The sequence below is a fragment of the Bos javanicus genome, chromosome 24 (assembly GCF_032452875.1).
Source record: "Bos javanicus breed banteng chromosome 24, ARS-OSU_banteng_1.0, whole genome shotgun sequence".
Classification (NCBI taxonomy): domain Eukaryota; kingdom Metazoa; phylum Chordata; class Mammalia; order Artiodactyla; family Bovidae; genus Bos; species Bos javanicus.
In genome coordinates, this window is record NC_083891.1 from 48,109,461 (window position 1) to 48,136,825 (window position 27,365).

General features: G+C 43.8%; 1 long non-coding RNA gene across 1 annotated transcript; it reads right to left on the minus strand.

The window, feature by feature from the left end:
* LOC133237393 (uncharacterized) lies at nt 1–27,021 on the minus strand. Its single transcript, XR_009733174.1, has 2 exons — nt 26,383–27,021; nt 1–179 (listed from the first exon to the last, which is right to left on the minus strand). It is a non-coding gene; the product is annotated as an uncharacterized LOC133237393 (long non-coding RNA).
* Nucleotides 27,022–27,365: the final 344 nt, after the last annotated feature.

A 27,365-nucleotide genomic window follows, 5' to 3' on the forward strand; every position in this document is an offset into this window, starting at 1 on the left:
TTTTCCTATTTTCATTTTATTTTCACAACTTCACATAGTTTCTTTGGAGTATTTTCCTCTCTTCTACGAGTCAGAGATATATGAGTTTCATTTTTTTCAGCTTCCTTAAACGTAGACTGTGCAGCTATGGGTTGAAAAGGGGAGTCTTCCAATGTCTCCTTTTAAGTCAATGATCCATCCTGAAAAATAATACAATAAATCATAAGTACATTTTCTTTTATTTTAGAATAAAGCATATTAAATTATAAAATAATAAATGCCTTTATATAATATTTTAAAAGTTAGAAAAGTTTTCCAAAAGGGTAAAAAATATTATTGCAAAAGAAAACAACAAAGAGTACTTACTTCTTCTGTTTCTGTATATATGCAAAAAAGAAAACTTTGGGATTTCCAAACAACAATGTATTATACAATAATACAGTCACAGAGATTGTATCAGGTATAACCAAAGAAAGGCAGTAAGAGAATCCCGAGAAAAAAAATTGACTTCACCTCTGAAAATGCAGTATTTATGTTAATATCTTAATCCTACTAACTCAGAAGATTCTAGAGCACAAAAGAATACGTAAGTACACACTCCATTATCTGTCAGAGTAATAACATAATCATATATTGAGAATCCCTTGGACTGCAAGGAGATCAAACCAGTCAATCCTAAAGGAAATCAGTCCTGAATATTCACTGGAAGGACTGATGCTGAAGCTGAAACTTCAATACTTCAGCCACCTGATGCAATGAACTGACTCTTTTGAAAAGACCCTGATGCTGGGGAAAGATTGAAGGCAGGAGGAGAAGAGGATGACAGAGGATGAGATGGTTGGATAGCCTCACCGACTCAATGGACATGAGTTTGAGTAAACTCCGGAAGTTGGTGATGGACAGGGAAGCCTGCCATGATGCAGTCCATGGCACCGCAAAGAGTCAGACACAACTGAGCGACTGAACTTAACTGGTATTATGAAATCTCTGGATTGAACTGTTGTGGAAGAGTGACTTCTTCATACCTTCCATTTTTGCCCTTTCTGAACAGGAATGTCTATAACCACTACCCTATGCCTCTCCACAGGTGTATATTGGTTGTCTTGGGAACGGATAACTCATCTCTTTAGTTCCACAGGTCCACAGAAGCTGTGCTCACAAGCTACACCCCAGGAGGCTCATCTTGTCTGAGATTTTGGAGAGTTTATACTATAACGAGTTTATACTATAATGAGGCAAGACTTGGGGGGACTGGTTCCAAATAGGAAAAGAAGTATGTCAAGGCTGTATATTGTCACCCTGCTTATTTAACTTATATGCAGAGTACATCATGAGAAACGCTGGACTGGAAGAAACACAAGCTGGAATCAAGATTGCCGGGAGAAATATCAATAACCTCAGATATGCAGATGACACCACCCTTATGGCAGAAAGTGAAGGGGAACTCAAAAGCCTCTTGATGAAAGTGAAAGTGGAGAGTGAAAAAGTTGGCTTAAAGCTCAACATTCAGAAAACGAAGATCATGGCATCCGGTCCCATCACTTCATGGGAAATAGATGGGGAAACAGTGGAAACTGTGTCAGACTTTATTTTTCTGGGCTCCAAAACCACTGCAGATGATGACTGCAGCCATGAAATTAAAAGACGCTTACTCCTTGGAAGAAAAGTTATGACCAACCTAGATAGCATATTCAAAAGCAGAGACATTACTTTGCCAACAAAGGTTCGTCTAGTCAAGGCTATGGTTTTTCCTGAGGTCATGTATGGTTGTGAGAGTTGGACTGTGAAGAAGGCTGGGCGCCGGAGAATTGATGCTTTTGAACTGTGGTATTGGAGAAGACTCTTGAGAGTCCCTTGGACTGCAAGGAGATCCAACCAGTCCATTCTGAAGGAGATCAGCCCTGGGATTTCTTTGGAGGGAATGATGCTGAAGCTGAAACTCCAGTACTTTGGCCACCTCATGCGAAGAGTTGACTCATTGGAAAAGACTCTGATGCTGGGAGGGATTGGGGTCAGGAGGAGAAGGGGATGACAGAGGATGAGATGGCTGGATGGCATCACTGACTCGATGGACGTGAGTCTGGGTGAACTCCGGCAGTTGGTGATGGACAGGGAGGCCTGGCGTGCTGCAATTCATGGGGTTGCAAAGAGTCGGACACGACTGAGCGACTGAACTGAACTGGTAGGGAGTGAATACATTTTGCATGTGAGAAGAGCATTAATCACTGGAGACCAGAGAGCAGACTAGAGCAGACATAACTCTTAAAGCAACTCTGGTGTTTATGCCTCTGTGTAGTTCCCCGCCCTTGAGCGTGGGGCTATCTGTACCTTGATTCTAACCAATTAAAGAGAGCAAGACGGATAGGGTGTCACTCCTGTGATTACTTACATAAGACTCTATCTCAATAGCAGACTCTCTCCTTGCTTACTTTGAAGAATCCAGCTGCTACCAAGAAGCAAGATATAGCAGCAAGGAACTGAATACTGCCAACAACCACATAAATGGGAACTGAAGGCTTCCCAAGTAAAGCTTATAGTTGAGAAGTTAGGTAGGTCCTCTGCACCTTAATTGCAGCCTAAGAAACCCTAAACAAAGAGCCCACCTAAGCTATACCTAGACTTCTGACCAGGGAATGTCCTTAAAACCCCTCATAGCACGCTAACATATAAGGAAACATCCTTGGACTTCCCTGGCTGTCCAGTGGTTAGGAATCTGCCTGCCAACGCAGGGACAGGGTTCAGTCCCTGGTTTGGAAGATCCCGCACACTGTGGGGCAACTAATTCCCCGTGCCACAGCTACTGAAGCCCCTGTGCCTAGGGCCCGTGCTCTGCAACGAGCAAGCAATGAGAAGTCCGCACACCAAAACTGGAGTAGCTCCCTGATCACCGCAGCTAGAGAAAGCCGGCACACAGCAACAAAGACCCAGCTCAGCCAAAAATAAACATAAATAAAGAAATAAAATCCTTCAAAAAAAGAAGAAAACAAAAATGAAATGTCCTTTTTTAAAGTATCCAGCAAAAACCTACATAAAAGATTTTTAATTGTAAAAAATTAGAAGTATTCCCTTTAGAGTCGGAAAACAAGGATCCTACTAGCACCAGACAAGAAAAAAAAAAAAATTACAGGTATAAGTATTAGAAAGCAAGAAGCAAAACTGTAATTATTTTCAGGTAACGTAGAAAACCCAATAGAATATAGAGATTAATTATTGGATTAATGAGAATTCATAAATTGTATGGTTATGAGACCAGTATACAAAAATGATTGCTTTCTTACACTCTAATAATAGAGTTTTTTAAATGTAGTATAAGAAAAAACATTTTTAAGGGTAACTAAACAAATCTAACAAAACACATGAATGAATTTAAGAAATTAAGCTATAAAAATGTTTATATATTTTAAAAGAAGATATTAAAAATATTATTTTCATGGCTAGAATACCAGAGATGTCAGTTCTATAAATTTAATTCATTTAAATTTAAATAAATTTTTCCATCAAATTTGGCAAATTTAAATTATTAAGGTATGAAATTTTAAAAAGCAAAAAGCCAATACTAACAAAGTCAATTTTGGAGATAAACATGATATAAGGACTAGATCTAGAAGCTATCAAAATACGAAGCTAAAGGAATCACAGTGCTGCACTATTAACACAATAACAGAAAAACCAACCAGTGGTAAAGAATAGAAAAGGTCCCTACATGCACAGGACTTGTTTTTCAACCTTGACGGCATTGTAAATTATCAGGAAACGGATGACCTCCCCTATATATGATGCTGGGTCTGTTACTTAATGGTATGAAAAAAACAAAAGTGAATTCCAAGTCACATTATGCATTAAAATCTTTTCCAGGTGAATTAAAGAACTACATATTTTAACTATTTGAAAAAAATATAAAATATCTTTATGTACCTGGGGTTGGAAAAGCCAAAAGATCAAAAGCACAAACTGTAAACAAAAATACTTAAATGTCCTTCCTACCAACTAAAAACATTGTTTTATACTCTCGTGTATAAAAAGACACCAAAATAAAGCAATAAGACGAGCCATATAGATGTGTCTAGCTCGCAAATAAACTCATTCATATCTTGTTTGTAGTAGTTAGAGATTCAAAAGAAGAGAATGGAAAATTGTGGTAAATTCATACAATAAAATATTATACAGCAGTGAAAATAAGCTAGGCCTACACATATCCACAGAGACTTCTCAAAAAGCTAACATTAAGTTGAAAAAAGCGCAAGTTTCAGAAGGATACATACTCTGTGATATATTTAGATACGGTTTTTAAATATGCAGTTCTACCATCTGTTGTTTAGGAATACATATGCATATAGTAATAGTGTCAATGCATGTGTCGAAAGGATAGACACCAAATTTAGGATGGTCGTTCCCTTTGTGGGGTAGAACGTAAGAAAAAAATGTGATTGAGGAAGGGCCAAAAAGCTTCAACTATATTTATTTTATTTCCCAAGATGAATGTTATGCCGTTTTCTAAATATTTTGGATGTTTTATACACATCATGATAATTAAAAAAAAAAAAACAACAAGAGTCGGGGTCTTTGGTAAAACCTTCAAGCTGCCAGATCAAGTTTTCCAAGTTCTATGAGCCAACACAGCCTCATAGTCATTTTTGTTACTGTCACCAAAGGTTCCTACCGGATTCAGTCTCCTCCAGGAGGTCTTGTTTAACCATCGCAGCTCTTGGGTCTGCTTTTGTCTCAGCTTCTGTGAACTGTGGGGCCTTCCACCTTGTCCAGTATTGTGTAGATGTACAACCTAATTAGCTCATGTACACTCACCCACCATAAAACGACAACAGTCACAATACCTACCATTTCTTGGATGCTCTCTGTGTGTCAATATGGTACTTAACTCTCTACATCCATTCATTTAAACCATCTTTACAGTAACCATCTTGCCGACCAGGAAACTGGAAATCAGAGATGCTAGGGTTGTTAGCCCCGTCCATTTTCTACCAGCCCTTCCTGGCCTCTCTCTGCTGCCTCCCAGGGCTACCTGAGTCCAGATCCTCTTGGACGCTTGTGTGGGCTGATGCAGTGACGGACTCTGCCCGGGAGTGCGGTTCTGATGGCACAGAGCCTTGGTGACGAGACCAGCCTCAGAGTGAAGGCCGCACTGATGTGGCCCCTCAGCCCTGTGGCCCCCAGCGTGCAGGCTTGCGCCACAGCTGTACAGCGCCCTGGTCCCCACCCACCTGCCGTCAGTCACAGGCACAGACCAGTCTGAGTATTTGCTACCAGAGCCCACTAGGGGTCTCTGTTACTTTATTTTTCTGCTGCTAAGTCGCCTCACTCGTGTCCGACTCTGTGCGACCCCATAGATGGAAACCCACCAAGCTCTGCCGTCCCTGGGATTCTCCAGGCAAGAACACTGGAGTGGGTTGCCATTTCCTTCTCCGATGCATGAAGGTGAAAAGTGAAGGTGAAGTCGCTCAGTAGTGTCCGACTCTTCTCGACCCCATGGACTGTAGCCCACCAGGCTCCTCCGTCCATGCGATTTTCCAGGCAAGAGTACTGGAGTGGGGTGCCATTGCCTTCTCCAAAAACCACCTTAAACCTGTTCAAAGCCAGAAAGTAGGCTGCCCGGAATTCTGTGGTCTTCAGAGAAACCAGACTCCTACAACCAAAACTGGGCCCGAGAGGGTGGAGAGAAGAGAACTCACATTTGTCGGAAGATTTGGTTAGAGCACTTCCCTGTTTCAGCCAGTTCTCATACCTTAATGTTAAGAAGCCAACATTTAAGTAATGATCCGCATGTGCAAGGTACTGTTGTATACTCTTTACAAATATTAACTTCTTAAGCTTCACAACAACCCAGGAGTTAAGTAGGGTTAAGTAATTTGCCTAAGGTCACACAGCTGGTAAGTAGTATGGTCATTTAGTCAGTTCATCCTCGTGACAACTCTGCATGGTAGATATTGCCATCCCTAGTTTGCAGACGAGGAGCCCAGGCTCAGAAACATTGAGGCCAACATTATACAGTAGCAGAAGTGGAATCCACATCTAGGTCTATTTGACTCAGGACGAAATATAAGACAAAAGATCTTCCCAGAGAGGGAGAGAGGACCAGTTCCCAAGTCCTGTGTCCTTGGCCCCGCGTGGGTCACATACACAGGCTTATGGACACCATGAAGGACTGGGTGGTCTACTCTCAGCTGAAGACAGGGGGAGCTGTTCTGAACTCGAGCAAGAACTACGTCAAAGGAAACAAGAGTGCCGAGGTCTGGCATCCTGTGCATGAACCGTCATTTCCCCCTTCTTCCTCCTCCATCTGAGTGTGTGCAGAAAGGAACGAGGAAGCACTGCACTGGGATGGGCGAGTCCCTGGTCAGGGCCAGCAGAGGTTGCTATAAGGCGGGATCTGAGAGGATCTACTGAAAGCCTTGATTAATTCCTCCTTAATCCAACTTTTAACTGCTGCCTGGAAACCACCCCTCACCCCCCACCATTTAGACATGTATTTATTTGACTTAAGGCATTCACCTCTGTTAAAATACAAATATCGCCTGTGGTGGTCTTAGGGTCATTCACCAAACATGTCTGGTTGACCATCCAGCTGCACGGTGGGATGGGACCCCTGTCCGTCCCTGTGGACTTGGGAGTGGTCACGTGAAAAAGGAAAAGAAACTGTGAGTGGGTGTGGCGTGAATCACTTCCGGCTGGAAGCTTGTCCATCCCACGCATGACTCTTCAAACTGTCCTTCCCTCTGCCACAGTGACCAGCAATGGTCCAGGCAGCGACAGGTCTAGCAGCTTGGGTCCCAGAGTAAGACTTCTGTGGACACGTGGTGTGCGTGTCGCTAGTGATAAAGAACCTGCCTGCCAATGCAGGAGATGTTAGAGACCCGAGTTCGATCCCTGGGTCAGGAAGATCCCCTGGAGGAGGGCATGGCAACCCACTCCAGTATTCTTGCCTGGGGAGAATCCCATGGACAGAGGAGCCTGGCAGACTGCAGATCATAGGGTTGCAAAGAGTTGGACACGACTGAATCAACTTAGCATGCACACACGAAGTGTGAGTGCGAAACAGTTCTGTGGCATTAGACTCTAGATTTTGAGCTTAGGTGTAATAATAGTTCAACCTAGTTGATCCTGACTGATACACCAGCAGGGTGCATTCATCTAGAGTCAGCCTTTAATAACTTAATACTGAGTTTGCGCACAGCCCGGATTTTGGAAAAACTGGAGTTTTACTGCAAGGGAAAAAAAAGAAGGAAAAAAAATCTGTAATAGTTAATCTTTAAAGATGGTCCCAAACAATTCCACTCCTCTGATACGTACATGTGATTCCTCACATCAAAAGGTAGAATCTAATTTTCCTGATCTTGAGTCTGGACTGATTTTAGTAACTTGCTTGGCCAACAGAGTGAGTTAGGGAATGATACTCTGGGATGGCCAAGGCTAGGTCCTGAGAAGTCTGGGTCCCTTGGAACACTCACTCTTGCGATGTCCCTCTAAGCAGCTGTCACGCTGGAGAAACCCAAACCATCAGAGGCCTATCACCAGCTCTCACTGAGCTCCAAGCCACCTTGAAGCCATGTGAGCAAGTCATCTTGAACATCAAGCCCTGTGAAGCTTTCAGTCCCAGGCACCATGTGTATAAACACATGAGAACTGCCCCACCAGTCAACCAAGGAAGTCAAGTGGGGGTAATAATACTGTTGTTTCAGCTACTACAATTTGGGTGTGTGTGTTATGCTGCAATGTATGAAATAAGTAGATATTGATTCCTGGAAGCAGGGTGTTGCTGTGGGGACTATTAATTTTTACTGGAGAACAGATGCTTTACACTGTTGTGTTAGTTTCTGCTGTACAGTACAGTGAATCAGCTTTATGTTTACATACATCCACTCTTTTTCAGATTCCCTTCCCATTTAGGTGAGCATTGAGTAGAGTTTCCAGTGCTATGGAGAAGGTTTTCGTTAGTTATCTATTTTATACATAGTATTACATGTATGTCAATCCCAACCTCGAACACATCTCCCCCTCTTTCCCTCCTTGGTATACATAACATTTGTTCTCCACGTCTGTGTCTCTATTTCTGCTTTGCAGATAAGATTATCTATGCCATTCTTCTAGATTGCACATGTATGTGCTAATATACAATATTTATTTTTCTCTTTCTGACTTTTTTCACTCCGTATGACCATTCCTAGGTCCATCCATGTCTCTGCAGATAGCACCATTCTGTTCCTTTTCATGGCTGAGTAGTATTTCATTGCATATATGTACCACAGCTTCTTTATCCATTCCTCTGCTGAGGAACATTTTTTGTTTGTTTTTTAATCTAACATTGGTGGCATTGGCTTTGAGAGCAGTGAACAGACAGAAGCTGGAAAGGCTCAGCGGAGATGTTTGGTGAAAGCCTGATGGGCAGGAGCATGAAAATAGAGAAAAGATTCTTCTTCATGCAGGGATGGGAAGTTGCAACACTGGGAACTTCAGTGACATTCTTAGAAAATATACCTAATAAACTGGTACATTTGACTATGGAGATTTCCTGGCTGAGAATTCTAAGTGTCCATATGTTTCTTTTAGGTGCTTTGACAAGGTACCTACAGAAATTAAAAAGAGAGAGAGAGAGAGAAATGAACTAAAGAGAAACTGTTTCTCTTTTTTATTTAAAGCCACTCCCTGACAACATTTTTACAGCAGTTTGAAGGAGATCCTATTTCAAATCCTGAAAGATGATGCTCTGAAAGTGCTGCACTCCATATGCCAACAAATTTGGAAAACTCAGCAGTGGCCACAGGACTGGAAAAGGTCAGTTTTCATTCCAATCCCAAAGAAAGGCAATGCCAAAGAATGCTCAAACTACCGCACAATTGCACTCATCTCACATGCTAGTAAAGTAATGCTCAAAATTCTCCAAGCCAGGCTTCAGCAATACGTGAACCGTGAACTTCCTGATGTTCAAGCTGGTTTTAGAAAAGGCAGAGGAACCAGAGATCAAATTGCCAACATCCACTGGATCATAGCAAAAGCAAGAGAGTTCCAGAAAAACATCTATTTCTGCTTTATTGACTATGCCAAAGCCTTTGACTGTGTGGATCACAATAAACTGTGGGAAAGTCTGAAAGAGATGGGAATATCAGACCACCTGACCTGCCTCTCGAGAAATCTGTATGCAGGTCAGGAAGCAACAGTAAGAAGTGGGCATGGAACAACAGACTTGTTCCAAATAGGAAAAGGAGTACATCAAGGCTGTATATTGTCACCCTGTTTACTTAACTTATATGCAGAGTACATCATGAGAAACGCTGGACTGGAAGAAACACAAGCTAGAATCAAGATTGCCGGGAGAAATATCAATAACCTCAGATATGCAGATGACACCACCCTTATGGCAGAAAGTGAAGAGGAGCTAAGAAGCCTCTTGATGAAGGTGAAAGTGGAGAGTGAAAAAGTTGGCTTAAAGCTCAACATTCAGAAAACGAAGATCATGGCATCCGGTCCCATCACTTCATGACAGATAGATGGGGAAACAGTGGAAACAGTGTCAGACTTTATTTTTGGGCTCCAAAATCACTGCAGATGGTGACTGCAGCCATGAAATTAAAAGACACTTACTCCTTGGAAGGAAAGTTATGACCAACCTAGATAGCATATTCAAAAGCAGAGACATTACTTTGCCAACAAAGGTCTGTCTAGTCAAGGCTATGGTTTTTCCTGTGGTCATGTATGGATGTGAGAGTTGGACTGTGAAGAAGGCTGAGCGCTGAAGAATTGATGCTTTTGGACTGTGGTGTTGGAGAAGATTCTTGAGAGTCCCTTGGACTGCATGGAGATCCAACCAGTCCATTCTAAAGGAGATCAGCCCTGGGATTTCTTTGGAAGGAATGATGCTAAAGCTGAAACTCCAGTACTTTGGCCACCTCATGCAAAGAGTTGACTCATTGGAAAAAGACTCTGATGCTGGGAGGGATTGGGAGCGGGAGGAGAAGGGGGTGACAGAGGATGAGATGGCTGGATGGCATCATTGACTCGATGGACATGGGTCTGGGTGAGCTCCAGGAGTTGGTTATGGACAGAGAGGCCTGGCATGCTGCGATTCATGGGGTCTCGAAGAGTCGGATACGACTGAGCGACTGAACTGAACTGAACTGAACTGAAGGAGATCCAACCAGTCCATTCTAAAGGAGATCAGTCCTGGGTGTTCACTGGAAGGACTGATGCTGAGGCTGAAACTCCAATACTTTGGCCACCTCGTGCGAAGAGTTGACTCATTGGAAAAGACCCTAATGCTGGGAGGGATTGGAGGCAGGAAGAGAAGGGGACGACAGGATGAGATGGCTGGATGGCATCACCGACTTGATGGGCGTTAGTTTGAATGAACTCTGGGAGTTGGTGATGGACAGGGAGGCCTGGTGTGCTGCGATTCACGGGGTCGCAAAGAGTCGGACACGACTGAATGACTGAACTGAACTGAGGTTCTCAGCAAAATTGAGAGGAAGGTGCAGAGATTTCCTATCCACTCCCTGCCCCTACACATGCATAGCCCACCCCATTATCAACATCCCCCACCAGAGGGGTACATTTTTTACATTGATGAATCTCCATCAACACATCATTATCACCCAAAGTCCGTAGTGCACATCAGGGTCCACTCTTGGTGTTGTGAGTTCTGTAGATTTGGATGGAAAGTATTATATGTGCCATCCATTACAGTATTATGCACAGTATTTTCACTGACTTCCCTAAAATTTCTCTTACTTAGAGACTGTTATGAATTTGCAGTCAAATGATAGGTGGACCTGGAGTTGTATGAAGACTTGAAGGAGCTATACCCCAAGGTATCTCACTTGCATGGCTGACAGTTGATGCTGTTGGCTGGGAGCTCAGATGAGGCTGTTAACTGGAGCACCCACAGGTCCCATCTGTGTGTGACTTGGACTTCTCATAGCATGATGGTGGGGCTTCCTTGTGGAAGCATCTCAATGATGTGTTTAATTACATATGCTTAGTATTAGCGTTATTATTAGGATCATTAGAAGAATTAGAATTATTTTGCTATTATGAGGTACTCACACTACCCATGAAATGGTATAGTGTTATTTGAAAGCAGAGTTGAACTAGTTGTAAGTGTATATTTCAACCTCTAGGGAAGCCACTAAAAAAGTTTTTTAAAACAGTATAATGATATGTTAAGAAAAGAGAGAAAATGGAATCATGTAAAATGTTCAGTTAAAATCATAAATGGCCGGAAAAGAATGGAAGAGAAAAATAGGAATAAATGGCAAGAACAACAAATAGAAACAGTGATAAAGATGGTAGTTGTTAATCCAAGTCGTGAAGTTGTTCAGTCATGTCTGACTCTTTGTGACCCCATGGACTGTAGCCCACCAGGCTCCTCCATCCATGGAATTTTCTAGGCAAGAGTACTGGAGTGGGTTGCCATTTCCTTCTCCAGGGGATCTTCCCAACCCAGGGATCAACCCGGGTCTCCCGCATTGTGGGCAGACGCTTTACCGTCTGAGCCACCAGGGAATCTGACGAAAGCAATAATCCCTTTGAACATCAGTGGTCACAGCAAGAGTGACCTGGCTGAGCAGATGCCCCTCGTCAGGGTAAGTGGGTGTCTTCCAGTTCACTGAGCGCTTAACTGAACGAAACGGTGGGGGAGGGCTGGATTCACTCTCTGCCTGAGCCGAGGCGCCCGTTCCCTCCCACCCTTGAACACTGGTGCTCTTGGTTCTTGGACTCAAAGACTTGCACCATCAGCCCCCTGGTTCTCAGGCCTTCAGACCCAGACTGGATTACACCACCAGCTCTCTTGGCTCTCCAGCTTGTAGTCAACAGACAATGGGCCTCCTCGTCCTCTGCTTGCAGCCCCATGGATTGTAGCCTGCCAGGCTCCTCTGTCCATGGGATTTTCCAGACAAGAATACTGGAATGGGTTGCCATTTCCTTCTGCATGAGCCACTTCTTATAGTAAATCTCCTGATAGAGATGGATAGATAATGGATGAATAGGTAGACAGATGGATGAATGGATAGATGGATGGATGGATAGATAAATAGGTCAATCAACCCTGTTGGTCCCTTCTCTGGAGAGCCCTCATACGAAGGAGTCCTGGGGTCCAGTCCTGGCTGTTTCACTCATTTTAATAACCAGAGTTGTCTGTATGTGTGATGAATGCATAGGAAGATGCCTGTCACTAGAAGTATTCAAGCACAGTTCAGAAAACAGCCCCATGAGGTCTTTGGCTCAGTAAATAAATGAATAATGTAATAAACTTGATCCTGAGGGCAGTAGAGAGCCAAGAAACAGCCTTGTAATAGGGCTGTTTTAGACTTGGGCGTGACATCAGTAACTGTTCAGTTTGTAAAGATTGCAGTGACAGTCAGATGGAGACTGGATTAGAGTGGGAGAGAACTGGAAGCTGGGAGATATTTGAAAAATATTGTGGTAGTCTAGAGAGACATGAAGGTCTGAACAGAGGCATTATCCCTTCCGGCATTTGGCATATTCATTCATTCATTCACTCAAGAAGCATTTATCTAGCCCCCAACATGAGTCGGCATTACTTTAAGCACTGGGAATTCTAACTGAGTATGAGAAGGGTATATATTGTATTGTTTTATTATTTAACTCTTCTAATTAACTTGCTTCTGGGCCAATTGAGAGTTTTCCTTTACATTTTGCTCAATAAAAACGACTTGAATTGAATTAAAATAATATGAAAATTGTGATAAATCCCTCAGCTGTGCAGTTAGACGATTAAGACTTGGGTCATAGAGATAGAAAAGATAGGTCACTAAAGGCAACAGGAAAATCGCCCACATCCCACATGCCAGCATCCTGTGAATCCTGGAAACAAGTCACTCGGTCTGTGGGTTCTTTTTGCAAAAGCTGGAGTCAGCTGAAGGCTCTGGTTCCACATTGCAAAATCCCACTCCTTGCTGAGGCTCTTCATAATATTTGGGTGTAGATAGAAACGAACACATTCCCAGAAGAGGAGAGAGAAAGGCTGGTCTAACAGCCAAGTGAGAGAGAGGAGGAAAGAACATTCTTCTTAGTGTTTCTAAAAATACCTCCAGTCAAGACACCTCATTCAGAGTTGTTCAGATATGAAAATGAAATAGAAATCTCATGCTGCCTTTATCCTAAGAGCTTATTGGAAGGCAGAATGGGCTACCAATGATCTCTTCCTAGGTCTTGTGCCAAAAAGATCTTTTGGACAGCAGGGTCTACTTTTAGTGCATGAGCAAGTTAATTTGGAGTTTGGGGTTTGCCCGTAGGAAGAGAGGGATCTGGACAAAAACAATAAATATAATCAAGATGGTGGTTATTTTGTCAACTGCTTTTCACCTTCACTTTTCTAGATGCTCTGGCACTTCAGGAGGACATGGGAACTAGTCTTACCTTTCCACTAATTGCTGTACAACTATTCTGATTTGGGGAGGAACATAGAATCCAAGACCTATTTATTCTGTGATTCACAGTTCTAACTTTGTCTGGCTGGGGCAGGGAGACAGTCTAGACAAAGTGCCCTGCGGTGCTCAGTGGCACATGACCCAGCTGTGGGAAGCAGAATGAGAGAGTGATCGGGAAATCATACCTGTCGGGACCCCAGCCCTGCAGCACTGGGTAAAAGCTGAAACAAGGGTGGGGTGGCCCCTCCCTGGAATCTTACAGGCCTCCCTTGCTCTCCTGTGCTCAGGCTCATCTCCTCCCTGAGAGAACATTGGTCTGCAAACTCTTCAGGTCCAGACGTCACGCTCTCTCCAGGTGGTGAGGGGGTGGACTCTTCTCCCTTGTCTGGCCCTAACCAGGCCTCACCTGGGCTCCCTGGGTTGTGCTGCACCTCCAGACTCTACGGCTCCCATTCAAGAAGATGTGGCTTAAGAAGCTTCCAGGACAGAGTGGACTCTCCATATTTGGTAGCTATTATCCTCAACTTAGCCTTCTGAGGCTCAGTCTCCTCATCTACAAAACAGGTTTAACAGCTGCTGTTGATACTTTGGAAGATGCATCACCAGGATAAGCGTTTATTGGATGTCAACAGGCACCATGCTAAGTACTTCACAGGCATTATTTTCATTTATATTACCCAAACTTCATCACTACTGTCATTATCTTTGTTTTACAGATGAGAAATCTGAGCAAAGACGGTTTTTTAACAGCTTGCCCAAGGTCACACAGCTAGTAAGTTATAGAGCCAGCACTGAAAATCAGATTGATCTCCAAAGCTGGAGTGCTTGATGAATGCATATAAAGTATCAGTCATAATAAGAGTATTAGTTTATTAACTGCTGGTAAACAGATCACCCCCAAATCTTAGTGGATCAAGACAATCAACGATTATTTAGTCCACGGTTCTGCAGATCAGTTAATTTAAGCTACGCTCCCTCAGGTGGTCCTTTCGGCCTTTGCTGGCTCCCTTGTGCCTCTGTGGTCAGGGGCAGGTGGCGAGGTGGCTCTGCTTGCATGTCTTGGCAGGCTGCAATCTGGGGCTCTGGGACTGTCTTCCACATGGCCCCTCGTCCTCCAGCAGACTAGCCTGCAGCTCTCCCAGGGCAGGGGCCTGGGCTTGGAATTGGCACACTGTCCCTTCTGCCCCACTCTTCTATTCAAAGTGAGTCACAAGCCAGCCCAGATTCAATAAAGAGGGAACGAGGCTCCAGCTCTTGCTAGGTGGTCCTGCAAAGACACAGTCCGAGGAAGTAATGAACAGAGCAATCAATCTATCACAATAGGGGGTCACTAAACACAGGTAGTGTGACTCTCAGATATTTTTGGACAGTATTCACCAAACTCAGATCATTACTCTATAGTCATTAAGTGCCCCTAGAGAATTCCTTGTAGCCATCCAGACTCCCTCAGCTACAAGGAGGGCAGAAACCAGTTCTTCAGGAATCTTTCTCCACCTTTGGCTCTCACTTCCTCTGGGATGGCATCCTTGTCCCTCAACCCCTTGAGGTGGCAGAAGTGACCACCAGCAGCCACAGGCTGCTCCCTCTCTCCCCCATTTATTGAAAGAGACTGCCTCTATCCCAACACCTCTAAGAAAACCCTGGAATGAGTCCCATCAGCCCAGGTGGGGTCTCCAGGCCCATCCCTTAGGTCCTCGTGGTCACTAATTGACAAGGTCTGAGCCTCAGCTTCATTCCTGACTGAGAAGGGAGGTGTCCCATCAAGAGGAAGATGACAGTGCTGTTCCCAGGAGCTTGGAGAGAGGGCCCCAGAAGAGACCCCTTGGTAGATGTCAACCGCCTGGCCTGTCTCATGCCCCCAGAGGAAGCCCTCCCTCGTTCCCTGGAGCCCCTACTTTGGTCTGCATTTCTAGGTTGCAATGCACTAACTGGATCTTAAGTGCTTTTTTCACCAGTGATTACATTTTTTTCTTCTCTATCATAGTTTATTATAAGATATTGAATATAGTTCCCTATGCTGTACAGTTGGATTTCATTGCTTATTTCATATATTGCAGTTTGTATCTTCTAATCCCAAGATCCTAATTTATCCCTCCCCTTCCAAGTATTTTGTCATCTGTTATAAAGTTCAAGGGGAACATCTTTGAGCTAAAGCAAAATTGCCTTTCAATGCTAATTTTGAAATCCTAAATGAGAATATCGTGGAAGGATCAAAATGAGAACTACTCAGATTAGAAAGTGCAAAATGAAAAGCAAGACAAACAAGACAGAACAAGAAGTCGATAGAATAGAAGGCAGCCTTCTGCACATGGAATATACTGGATAATTCCTGCTCTGCGGAACATCCTGGAATGAAGCCTGGGCAGAGGCTAGAGAGAAAGGAGAGATCTTGGCCTCTGTGCCAGAAATTCTTCTTACTTTTAACCTTAGAATTTCCACGGCCCTAACGCAGGGTGAGGAGTGTATGCTTAGTCACTCTTGCGACCAACTCTTTGTGACCCCATGGACTGTGACCGCACGGACTGTAACCTGCCAGGCTCCTCTGTCCATGGAATTTTTCAGGCAAGAATACTGGAGTGAGTTGCCATTTCTGACTCCAGGAGATCTTCCCGACCCAGGGATCAAACCTGTGTCTCTTGTGTCTCCTGCATGACAGGCAGATTCTCTACCACTACCCATCCTGGGAAGCCCAGAGTGCCCTGTGTTCAAATCTCTGCTACCCCAACTTACAAGCTGTGTGATTTGCATAGGAGCATGTATCATTTATTGTCCAAATCAGGACATCTTAGAAAGTGAAAGAGGATGTTATCAATGATTTTACAAGGGCAATATAATGTATGGGCATTCCTCTCTTAAGCAAAATGACGTTTTTGTTTCTAGTGGCACACAATGATAGATACAATATCTATTTAGCATTTATTATTAATCTTTGCTCAGTTCTGCCTGTACTCTCTGTAATTCTATTGTGTGTGAACTATAACATTATCCCCATCTTTTCAGATGAGAAAACTGAGGATTGAAGAAGTTAATTAATGTTACCAAGACCTAGGTGGCAATATGTTCCAGTTTTCTTATAACTATACAGTTCAGTTCAGTTCTGTCGCTCAGTCATGTCCGACTCTTTGCGACCCCAAATACAGTAGTGGGACTGTAAAGAACCATTAGAGGGAATTCCCTGGTGGTCCAGTGGTTGGGACTCCCTGCTTTCACTGCAGTGGGGCATGGGCTCAATCGCTGGTTGGGGAACTAAGATCTAGCATGACTAAAAAAATAAAAACCATTAGAACTTGAACATCTAAATGAGTCTCCTTGCTGGGAGCACTTATCTTGAGAAACTACTCAGCTACCATTGCTGCTCATTACTAAACATGTTTGGAATTATGCCTTTGGAACATCTCACAGATATTGATGCACATGTATTTAAAATTTTTTAACTTATTTTTATTGAGAGGTAATTGACATATAACATTATAGTACTTTCAGATGTACAACATAACAATTTGATGTTTGTATACATTGAGAAATGACCGTGACCGGAGGTCAGCTTCATCACCGTCCATAGTTATAATTTTTTTCTTGTGATGAAAACTTAAGCTCTCCCTCTTAGCAACTTTCCAATACACAACACAGTACTGCTACTGTAGGCACCACGCTTACATTACATCCCCGTGACTTACTTATTTTATAACTGAATGTTTGCCACTTTTGACCCTCTTTGCCAATTTTATTCCCCCCTCCCCACACCAGTTCTTGAAAATCATTTTTCTGATAATAAATTTTCATCCATAGAGAATAAATATGATTTTTGAAAGGAACTCATAATCATCCCTTCTGACCCTCTTTACAGCCAGAAAAAGCTAGAAAATCTACAAAATCATAATTTGCTAGAGCCCATCAAAAAACGGATGTCCCAGGCCAACACAACTAGCATGAAATCTAAGGGTGGATGGGCTCCGCCTTAGAGGAGAGACTGGACGCGAGCCCTGTTTGTGCACACTTGCAACCGGGCAAAAAGGGAAGAAAAGGCCAGCAGACAAGTCAGCAGGAAGCAACCGGATAAAATGTTTGAAGAATCACAAAGGCCAAGGGTGGGTTAGCCTGAGACGGTACAACCTCCGGGAGTTGCAAGGAGCTCCTGCCCCTCAGCGTGCTTCTCCTCGTGGTACCTAGCCAGCTTCTTCAGAGAAGGCAGTGGCAACCCACTCCAGTACTCTTGCCTGGAGAGTCCCATGGGCAGAGGAGCCTGGTAGGCTGCAGTCCATGGGGTCGCTAAGAGTCAGACACGACTGAGTGACTTCACTTTCACTTTTCACTTTCATGCATTGGAGAAGGAAATGGCAACCCACTCCAGTGTTCTTGCCTGGAGAATCCCAGGGACGGGGGAGCCTGGTGGGCTGCCGTCTATGGGGTCGCACAGAGTCAGATACGACTGAAGCAACTTAGTAGCAGCAGCAGCAGCCGGGTTCTTGGCTTCCTTCAGTTCAGTTCAGTCGCTCAGTCGTGTCCGACTCTTCCCGACCCCATGAATCACAGCATGCCAGGCCTCCCTGTCTATCACAAACTCCCAGAGTTCACTCAGACTCACGTCCATCAAGTCAGTGATGCCATCCAGCCATCTCATCCTCTGTCGTCCCCTTCTCCTCCTGCCCCCAATCCCTCCCAGCATCAGAGTCTTTTCCAATGAGTCAACTCTTCGCATGAGGTGGCCAAAGTACTGGAGTTTCAGCTTCAGCATCATTCCCTCCAAAGAAATCCCAGGGCTGATCTCCTTCAGAATGGACTGGTTGGATCTTCTTGCGGTCCAAGGGACTCTCAAGAGTCTTCTCCAACACCACAGTTCAAAAGCATCAATTCTTCGGCGCTCAGCTTTCTTCACAGTCCAACTCTCACATCCATACATGACCACTGGAAAAACCATAGCCTTGACTAGACGGACCTTTGTTGGCAAAGTAATGTTTCTGCTTTTCAATATGCTATCTAGGTTGGTCATAACTTTTCTTCCAATGAGTAAGCGTCTTTTAATTTCATGGCTGCAGTCACCATCTGCAGTGATTTTGGAGCCCCAAAAAATGAAGTCTGACACTGTTTCCACTGTTTCCCCATCTATTTCCCATGAAGTGATGGGACCAGATGCCATGATCTTCGTTTTCTGAATGTTGAGTTTTAAGCCACCTTTTTCACTCTCCACTTTCACTTTCATCAAGAGGCTTCTTAGCTCCTCTTCACTTTCTGCCATAAGGGTAGTGTCATCTGCATATCTGAGGTTATTGATATTTCTCCCAGCAATCTTGATTTCAGCTTGTGCTTCTTCCAGTCCAGCGTTTCTCATGATGTACTCTGCATAGAAGTTAAATAAGCAGGGTGATAATATACAGCCTTGATGCTTTTTCCTATTTGGAACCAGTCTGTTGTTCCATGCCCAGTTCTAACTGTTGCTTCCTGACCTGCATACAGGTTTCTCAAGAGGCAGGTCAGGTGGTCTGGTATTCCCATCTCTTTCAGAATTTTCCACAATCAGTAGAAACTGATGAAATTTTTGCCACGAAATTCAGGCGAGGCTTTATCGACGTCTCTGCTGCAGCACAGGGGAGCAAGAAGAAACAACAGGTTTGCTCGCTAGCTGCCTGCTCCCTGAGCAGGGCCTGCTCCTAATATTGGGCGAGTGGTGTGTCCAGGGGTCAGGCTGGGGGTGTGGCTTGCCCAGCCTTTAGGTGGTATGTAGTATCCTGTTTTTGCTCCTGGTTCTTCAGACCTGGCAGTTGTATCTTTGTATCTTTTGTTCAGAATCTGCTCTAACTACCTTGCAGTTATTTTTAGTCCCATATAGTTTCTTTGTATTTTGTTGCTTTGAGAGAGGTGTGTCCAGGCTCAGGCATTGCCGCACTGCAACAAGGGGCCCCATGTCCCAGCCTGTCTCACATGAAGCCACCAAACACTCATGAAAAACGGGACAAGGAGGAAGTCCAGGGACAACCTTCCTCCATGCTCAAAACTGGAAGAGGGATGTGATAATAGCTGTGGGAAAGGCATGAGATCACACCCATATCTTTTCTCCCCTACAAAGGGCATTAAGCCACTGAGGACAGGCCAGCAACACTTTGACCCCTAGGGCACATGTGAAGACACACTGCCGCTGGAGAAAGGGAAGAGAAGAAAGTCTGAACTCCCAGGGGAGGAGCTGGATCCACACCCTTAGGTCTCTATTGGAGAAAACCCAACTTCCAAGACACAGAGACCAGCACCCGCCCAAGGCTGGGGCTGAAACGGAACAACAGAGAACCATACTTCTGCCGTCAGCACCCGCCAGCAAGCATCAAGTAACAGACCACTGCGGTCTGCCACTGGGGAAGGGATGAGGCGGTGGGAAGAGACGCTGAGGGGCAGGCACACAGGGGAGCTGAGAGCAGAGAAGGAGCTTTGAGAAAAAATCCTTCTGGCAACGCAAGCCCCTCCCTTAGTATATGGTGATGCTACTCAATAGAATAAGCAGAAAAATCAGCAAAGACTTAGCAGGCCTGTACAACACTTCCAAACATCTTGACCTAATCGAATTTATAGAACATGCCAAAAATGACATCAGAATACATATGCTTTACAAGTGCACATAAAACATTCACCACGGCTACAACAATTAATTTAAAAGAATTGAAATCATGGAAAGTATGATCTCAGACCGTACTGGAATTAGAAATAGATTGCAGAAAGATATCTGGACAATCCCAAATCTCTGTAAACTATGTACCATGCATCCAAGTAACCCATGAATCAAAGAAGACACGTGGCAATTAGAAAATATTTTGCATGGAATGAAAATGAAACAAAACAACAATTTGTGAAAATGCAGCTAACACAGCACTTAGAGGAAAATTATAGCATCACTTGATGAAGAAAGATCTCGGTTGGAGGGAAATGGATATATTAACAATAATGAGCATCTCAAAACATTTATGTATATCTTCTTTACTGTATCTCAGTAATGGTTTATAATTTTTTGATTAGAGATCCTGCAAGTCTTTCACCATAAGTTCTGAGTTCACAAAAAGAAGAAATGAGGACTTCCCTGGTGGTCCAGTGGCTAACACTCCGAGCTCCCAATGCAGGAGACCCAAGTTCCACCCCTGGTCAGGGAACTAGATCCCTTCAGTTCAGTTCAGTTCAGTTCAGTCGCTCAGTCGTGTCCGACTCTTCCCGACCCCATGAATCACAGCACGCCAGACCTCCCTGTCCATCACCAACTCCCGGAGTTCACTCAGACTCATGTCCATCGAGTTGGTGATGCCATCCAGCCATCTCATCCTCTGTCATCCCCTTCTCCTCCTGCCCCCAATCCCTCCCAGCATCAGAGTCTTTTCCAATGAGTCAACTCTTCGCATGAGGTGGCCAGAGTACTGGAGTTTCAGCTTCAGCATCATTCCCTCCAAAGAAATCCCAGGGCTGATCTCCTTCAGAATGGACTGGTTGGATCTCCTTGCAGTCCAAGGGACTCTCAAGAGTCTTCTCCAACACCACAGTTCAAATGCATCAATTCTTTGGTGCTCAGCTTTCTTCACAGTCCAACTTTCACATCCATACATGACCACTGGAAAAACCATAGCCTTGATACAGACCTTTGTTGGCAAAGTAATGTCTCTGCTTTTGAATATGCTATCTAGGTTGGTCATAACTTTCCTTCCAAGAGTAAGCGTCTTTTAATTTCATGGCTGCAGTCATCATCTGCAGTGATTTTGGAGCCCAAAAAAATAAAGTCTGACACTGTTTCCACTGTTTCCCCATCTTTTTCCCATGAAGTGATGGGACCGGATGCCATGATCTTCGTTTTCTGAATGTTGAGCTTTAAGCCAACTTTGTCACTCTCCACTTTCACTTTCATCAAGAAGCTTTTTAGTTTCTCTTCACTTTCTGCCATAAGGGTGGTGTCATCTGCATATCTGATTTCTCCCTGCAATCTTGATTCCAGCTTGTGCTTCTTCCAGTCCAGCGTTTCTCATGATGTACTCTGCTTAGAAGTTAAATAAGCAGGGTGACAATATACAGCCTTGATGTACTCCTTTCTTGATTTGGAACCAGTCTGTTGTTCCATGTCTAGTTCTAACTGTTGCTTCCTGACCTGCATACAGATTTCTCAAGAGGCAGGTCAGGTGGTCTGGTATTCCCATCTCTTTCAGAATTTTCCACAGTTTATTGTGATCCACACAGTCAAAGGCTTTGGCATAATCAATAAAGCAGAAATAGATATTTTTCTGGAACTCTCTTGCTTTTTCAATGATCCAGCGGATGTTGGCAATTTGATCTCTGGTTCCTCTGCCTTTTCTAAAACCAACTTGAACATCAGGAAGTTCACGGTTCACGTATTGCTGAAGGCTGGCTTGGAAAATTTTGAGCATTACTTTACTAGCATGTGAGATGAGTGCAATTGTGCGGTAGTTTGAGCATTCTTTGGCATTGCCTTTCTTTGGGATTGGAATGAAAACTGACCTTTTCCAGTCCTGTGGCCACTGATGAGTTTTCCAAATTTGTTGACATATTGAGTGCAGCACTTTCACAGCATCATCTTTCAGGAGTTGAAATAGCTCAACTGGAATTCCATCACCTCCACTAGCTTTGTTGGTAGTGATGCTTTCTAAGGCCCACTTGACTTCACATTCCAGGATGTCTGGCTGTAGATGAGTGATCACACCATCGTGATTATCTGGGTCATGAAGATCTTTTTTGTACAGTTCTTCTGTGTATTCTTGCCACCTCTTCTTAATATCTTCTGCTTCTGTTAGGTCCATACCATTTCTGTCCTTTATCGAGCCCATCTTTGCATGAAATATTCCCTTGGTATCTGTAACATTCTTGAAGAGATCTCTAGTCTTTCCCATTCTGTTGTTTTCCTCTATTTCTTTGCATTGATCGCTGAGGAAGGCTTTCTTATCTCTTCTTGCTATTCTTTGGAACTCTGCATTCAGATGCTTATATCTTTCCTTTTCTCCTTTGCTTTTCACTTCTCTTCTTTTCACAGATATTTGTAAGGCCTCCCCAGACAGCCATTTTGCTTTTTTGCATTTCTTTTCCATGGGGATGGTCTTGATCCCTGTCTCCTGTACAATGTCACGAACCTCATTCCATAGTTCATCAGGCACTCTATCTATCAGATCTAGGCCCTTAAATCTATTTCTCACTTCCACTGTATAATCATAAGGGATTTGATTTAGGTCATACCTGAATGGTCTAGTGGTTTTCCCTACTTTCTTCAATTTAAGTCTGAATTTGGTAATAAGGAGTTCATGATCTAAGCCACAGTCAGCTCCTGGTCTTGTTTTTGCTGACTGTATAGAGCTTCTCCATCTTTGGCTGCAAAGAATATAATCAATCTGATTTCGGTGTTGACCATCTGGTGATGTCCATGTGTAGAGTCTTCTCTTGTGTTGTTGGAAGAAGGTGTTTGCTATGACCAGTGCGTTCTCTCGGCAAAACTCTATTAGCCTTTGCCCTGCTTCATTCCGTATTCCAAGGCCAAATTTGCCTGTTACTCCAGGTGTTTCTTGACTTCCTACTTTTGCATTTTGAAAAGGACATCTTTTTTGGGTGTTAGTTCTAAAAGATTTTGTAGGTCTTCATAGAACCGTTTAACTTCAGCTTAGGCCACCACTAAAGGCCACAACTAAAGAGTCAGCTGGTGCAGCCAAATAAATAAATAAATATTTTTTAAGAAAGAAGAAATGACCTTTGAGCATAAACTAGAGCTTTAATTTCATTAGGGGTATATTCCAAATAAAACGAAGCAATAAAGCTTCACTTATTCATTTTATCAACGTTTATTCAAATAACCAGTACAAGTGAAGTATTTCTAGTTGCTCCATGCCCAAAAGGCAGATCAGATTATTAGTTTCTTGAAGGTAAGAGAATGTCTATTTGACTGGAAATGAACAATCCTTAACGGATTTTCCTACCAGGTGAGACTCGCTCATAAAAGCATTTTAACAGACATCACCTCTCTTAGCCAAGTTTCTTCAAGACTCAGCTCCAGCGGCACTTTGTCTGAGAAATCGTTGCCAATGGCAACTGGCCATCCGTGCTGAGCCAGTGCCTTCCTGTGTCTCTCATGTCACCCTGTGATTAGTTAGACTGTGAGAAACAAAGGCCCGAAATGTGATGACAAACACTCATGAGTCTACTCACTCATTTAAAAACCTGTTGTGAAGGTGGGCAGTCTGAGGCCAGTGTGGCAGCTCCATGAAATCGTCCACTCTTTCTTCTCCAGCATCCTCACCACAAAACTTCATCCTCAAGGTCACCACGTGATCCAAAATGGCAGTTGCAAATGCAGCCTCTGATCCACACAGTAGACACTGGGAGGGGCGGCAGGTTCCAAAGGTGACCCTTCCCTCTAAGTGATCTCCCCAGACATCCCATTGGCACACCCCCTTATATCACACCGGCCAGGAGCTAGTCATAAGTGAAGAAACCTGGAAGATGTAGTCTTTATCCTGGGTAGCAATGTTCCCAGCTAAGAGTCAGGATTCTGTGACTACTGAGAGAGAAAATGCATATGGACCAGAAACCGGTAGTTCCTGCCAACCACACTGACTATGTCACATTTTAACTGCCTGGTTGTCTGTCTGTGTTACAAGAACATGTATTGGGAATGGCCAGCAGTACCTAACCCACAATAGGCAATGGAAAAAAATTTTAACTTTTGTATTGAGATTTATCATACTCACATCATAGTGAGTACACTAACCTTATTAAGGGTATGTCTGTCTCAATGAATTTTCACATGTGAATATACCTATGGGCTTCCCTGGTAGCTCAGCTGGTAGAGAATCCACCTTTGATTCAAGAGACCCCGGGTCAATTCCTGGGTCAGGAAGATCCCCTAGAGAAAGGCTAGGCTACCCATTCCAGGATTCTTGGGCTTCCCTGGTGGCTCAGATGGTAAAGAATCCACCTGCAATGTGGGTTCTGAAAGGTTGCTGCTAAGCCATGAAAGATGCCAGGATTGTTGGCCTCTGGAGGAGAGGAATTCAATCTGGGGCCAGTGACAAGACTTGATCGCTGAGAGCTTTTGTGTGACAAAGCTTTATTAAAGTATAAAAGAGACAGAAAAGCTTCTGGTAGACATCAGAAGGAGGCAGAAAGAGTGCCCCCCTGCTAGTCTTTAGCCAGATGTTTTATGTCTGTTGGAAAGCTATTAATCAGATAAGAGAGACATCTCAAGGCTGAGGGAGTTTCACCAGGCCCCTCTCCCACAATATACATTTTTGAGATAGGATGCATTGAGGTGTGTCATCCCCCAGCCATAAAACAATTGATCTCAATACTGGTTTGTTGAGCTATTATCAACCCAAGGTTTGAGAAAAAAAAAGTTAGTCTTAGGTGGAACCATTTGAAGAAAGGCAAATTCCAAAGCAAATACATAGTTTAATTAACATTGCTTAAGAAAAACATTTCCATACATCAACATGCATCCGCCACGGGTGTACACGTGTTCCCCATCCTGAACCCCCTCCCACCTCCCTCCCTATACCATCCCTCTGGGTCATCCCAGTGCACCAGCCCCAAGCTTCCTGTATCCTGCATCGGACCTGGACTGGCGATTCGTTTCTTATATGATATTATACATGTTTTAATGCCATTCTCCCAAATCATCCCCCTCCTACCTCTCCCACAGAGTCCAAAAAACTGTTCTATACATCTGTGTCTCTTTTGCTGTCTCGCATACAGGGTTGTCGTTACCATCTTTCTAAATTCCATATATATGCGGATGTATGTTGATGTATCGTAAAACCAATACAATATTGTAAAGTAAAAAATAATAATAATAAAATAAATAAAAGAAAAGAAAAAGAAAAACATTTCCATAAGAAAAACGCATTGGTTAACTCAAGGTTTGAGAAAAGTTAAGTTCAGGTGGAACCAGGTGTCGTCATGGCAATGCAGAATTTTAAGAGGAACCTGCTTTTAATCTTGTGTAGAGAAGGAAAAAAAAATCTGACACTTGTAGTTTGTTTCCTCCTGCTGCTTTATCTCTCCATCAAATGTCTGACACTTACATTCTATTTCCTCCGTTTGGAGACCCCTGGCCTTCCTGCCTCTTACCCTCTCAGTTCAACCCCTGAGTTGGAAAGATTCCCTGGAGGAGGGCATGGCAACCCACTCCAGTTTTCTCCCCATGGACAGAGGAGCCTGGTGGGCTACAATCCATGGGGTCACCAAGAGTCAGACACGAATACACACTGAGGAAACCAGAAGGGAAAGAGACACATGTACCCCAATGTTCATCGCAACACTGTTTATAATAGCCAGGACATGGAAGCAACCTAGATGCCCATGAGCAGATGAATGGATAAGAAAGCTGTGGTACATATACACAGTGGAGTATTATTCAGCCATTAAAAAGAATACATTTGAATCAGTTCTAATGAGATGGATGAAACTGGAACCTATTATACAGAGTGAAGTAAGCCAGAAAGAAAAACACCAATACAGTATACTAACACATATATATGGAATTTAGAAAGATGGTAACAATAACCCTGTGTACGAGACAGCAAAAGACACCGATGTATAGATCAGTCTTATGGACTCTGTGGGAGAGGGAGAGGGTGGGGAGATTTGGGAGAATAGCATTGAAACATGTATAATATCATGTATGAAACAAGTCACCAGTCCAGGTTCGATGCACGGTACTGGATGCTTGGGGCTGGTGCACTGGGACGACCCAGATGGAGGGTAGGGGAGGGAGGAGGGAGGTGGGTTCAGGATGGGGAACGCGGGTATACCTGTGGCGGATTCATTTCGATATTTGGCAAAACTAATACAATATTGTAAAGTTTAAAAAAAAAAAATTAAAAAAAAAAAAAAAAGAGTCAGACACGACTGAGCAGCCAAGCACAGCACAGCACTTGTAACCACTGCCCAGGTCCCAGTAAAGGCCATTTCCCCCACTCTGAAGGTTTCCTTCCTGCTCCTTCCTAGTCAACTCCTCCCATAGGTAACCACAATTCCAACTTCTCACCTCAATTAATTTTGCCTGTTCTTGAACTTCAGTTCAGTCGCTCAGTCGTGTCCGACTCTTTGCAACCCCATGAACCGCAGCACACCAGGCCTCTCCGTCCATCACCAACTTCCGGAGTTCACCCAAACCCATGTCCATCAAGTCAGTGATGCCATCCAACCATCTCATCCTCTATCGTCCCCTTCTCCTCCTGCCCTCAATCTTTCCCAGCATCAGGGTCTTTTCAAATGAGTCAGCTCTTCACATCAGGTGGCCAAAGTATTGGAATTTCAGCTTCAACATCAGTCCCTCCAATGAACACCCAGGACTGATCTCCTTTAGGATGAACTTCATATCCATGAAATCATATGGCACTTGATGTTTTAACCAACTAAGTAAGGATTTCTAGGAATTGTAAACGATCCAAGCTAAATTTTCCAGGTTAGTCTTCATTTTGAGCATGCTGTAATAAAAACATTCTTACTCTCTAGAAGATTGGATTCCTACTTGACATACCCAGATGCTGTCAACAGACATTATGTAGTCCAATTCCCTTTGGCCTTAACTGTTTTCCACAATAAAGTTGTCTCATCCGTCCTCCTTTTTAAAGAGAAATGTGCCTTGAAAGGCCATCTCCATCAAGAAGCCTCCTGCCACAGCTCTGGGTGTGCCAGGACTCTCAGCGTGTGTTTGACGGGGAGAGGGATGACGCTGGGACATAAACAAAAGCTGGCAGTGGAGACAGACAGAGCCAAGGCTGGCCATCTGGAACCCCTGCAGCTGGCCCAGCGGGATGCTGCGTGCCAGTCCCAACTGCCCAGCTGGAGGATTCTCCGCCTCTGCCACCCCCACCGTTGGCAAGGAACCATCTCCCTCCTCGCTGGCACTCGCCTCATTTCCTATTGGTCAGAAGGAGAAGAGTAGGCCCAGATTTGTTCATCAGGCCCAGCAGGACATGGCGAAAGCTTGGCAGCAACGAAAGCAGCAGACAAAAGGCTGTCGGA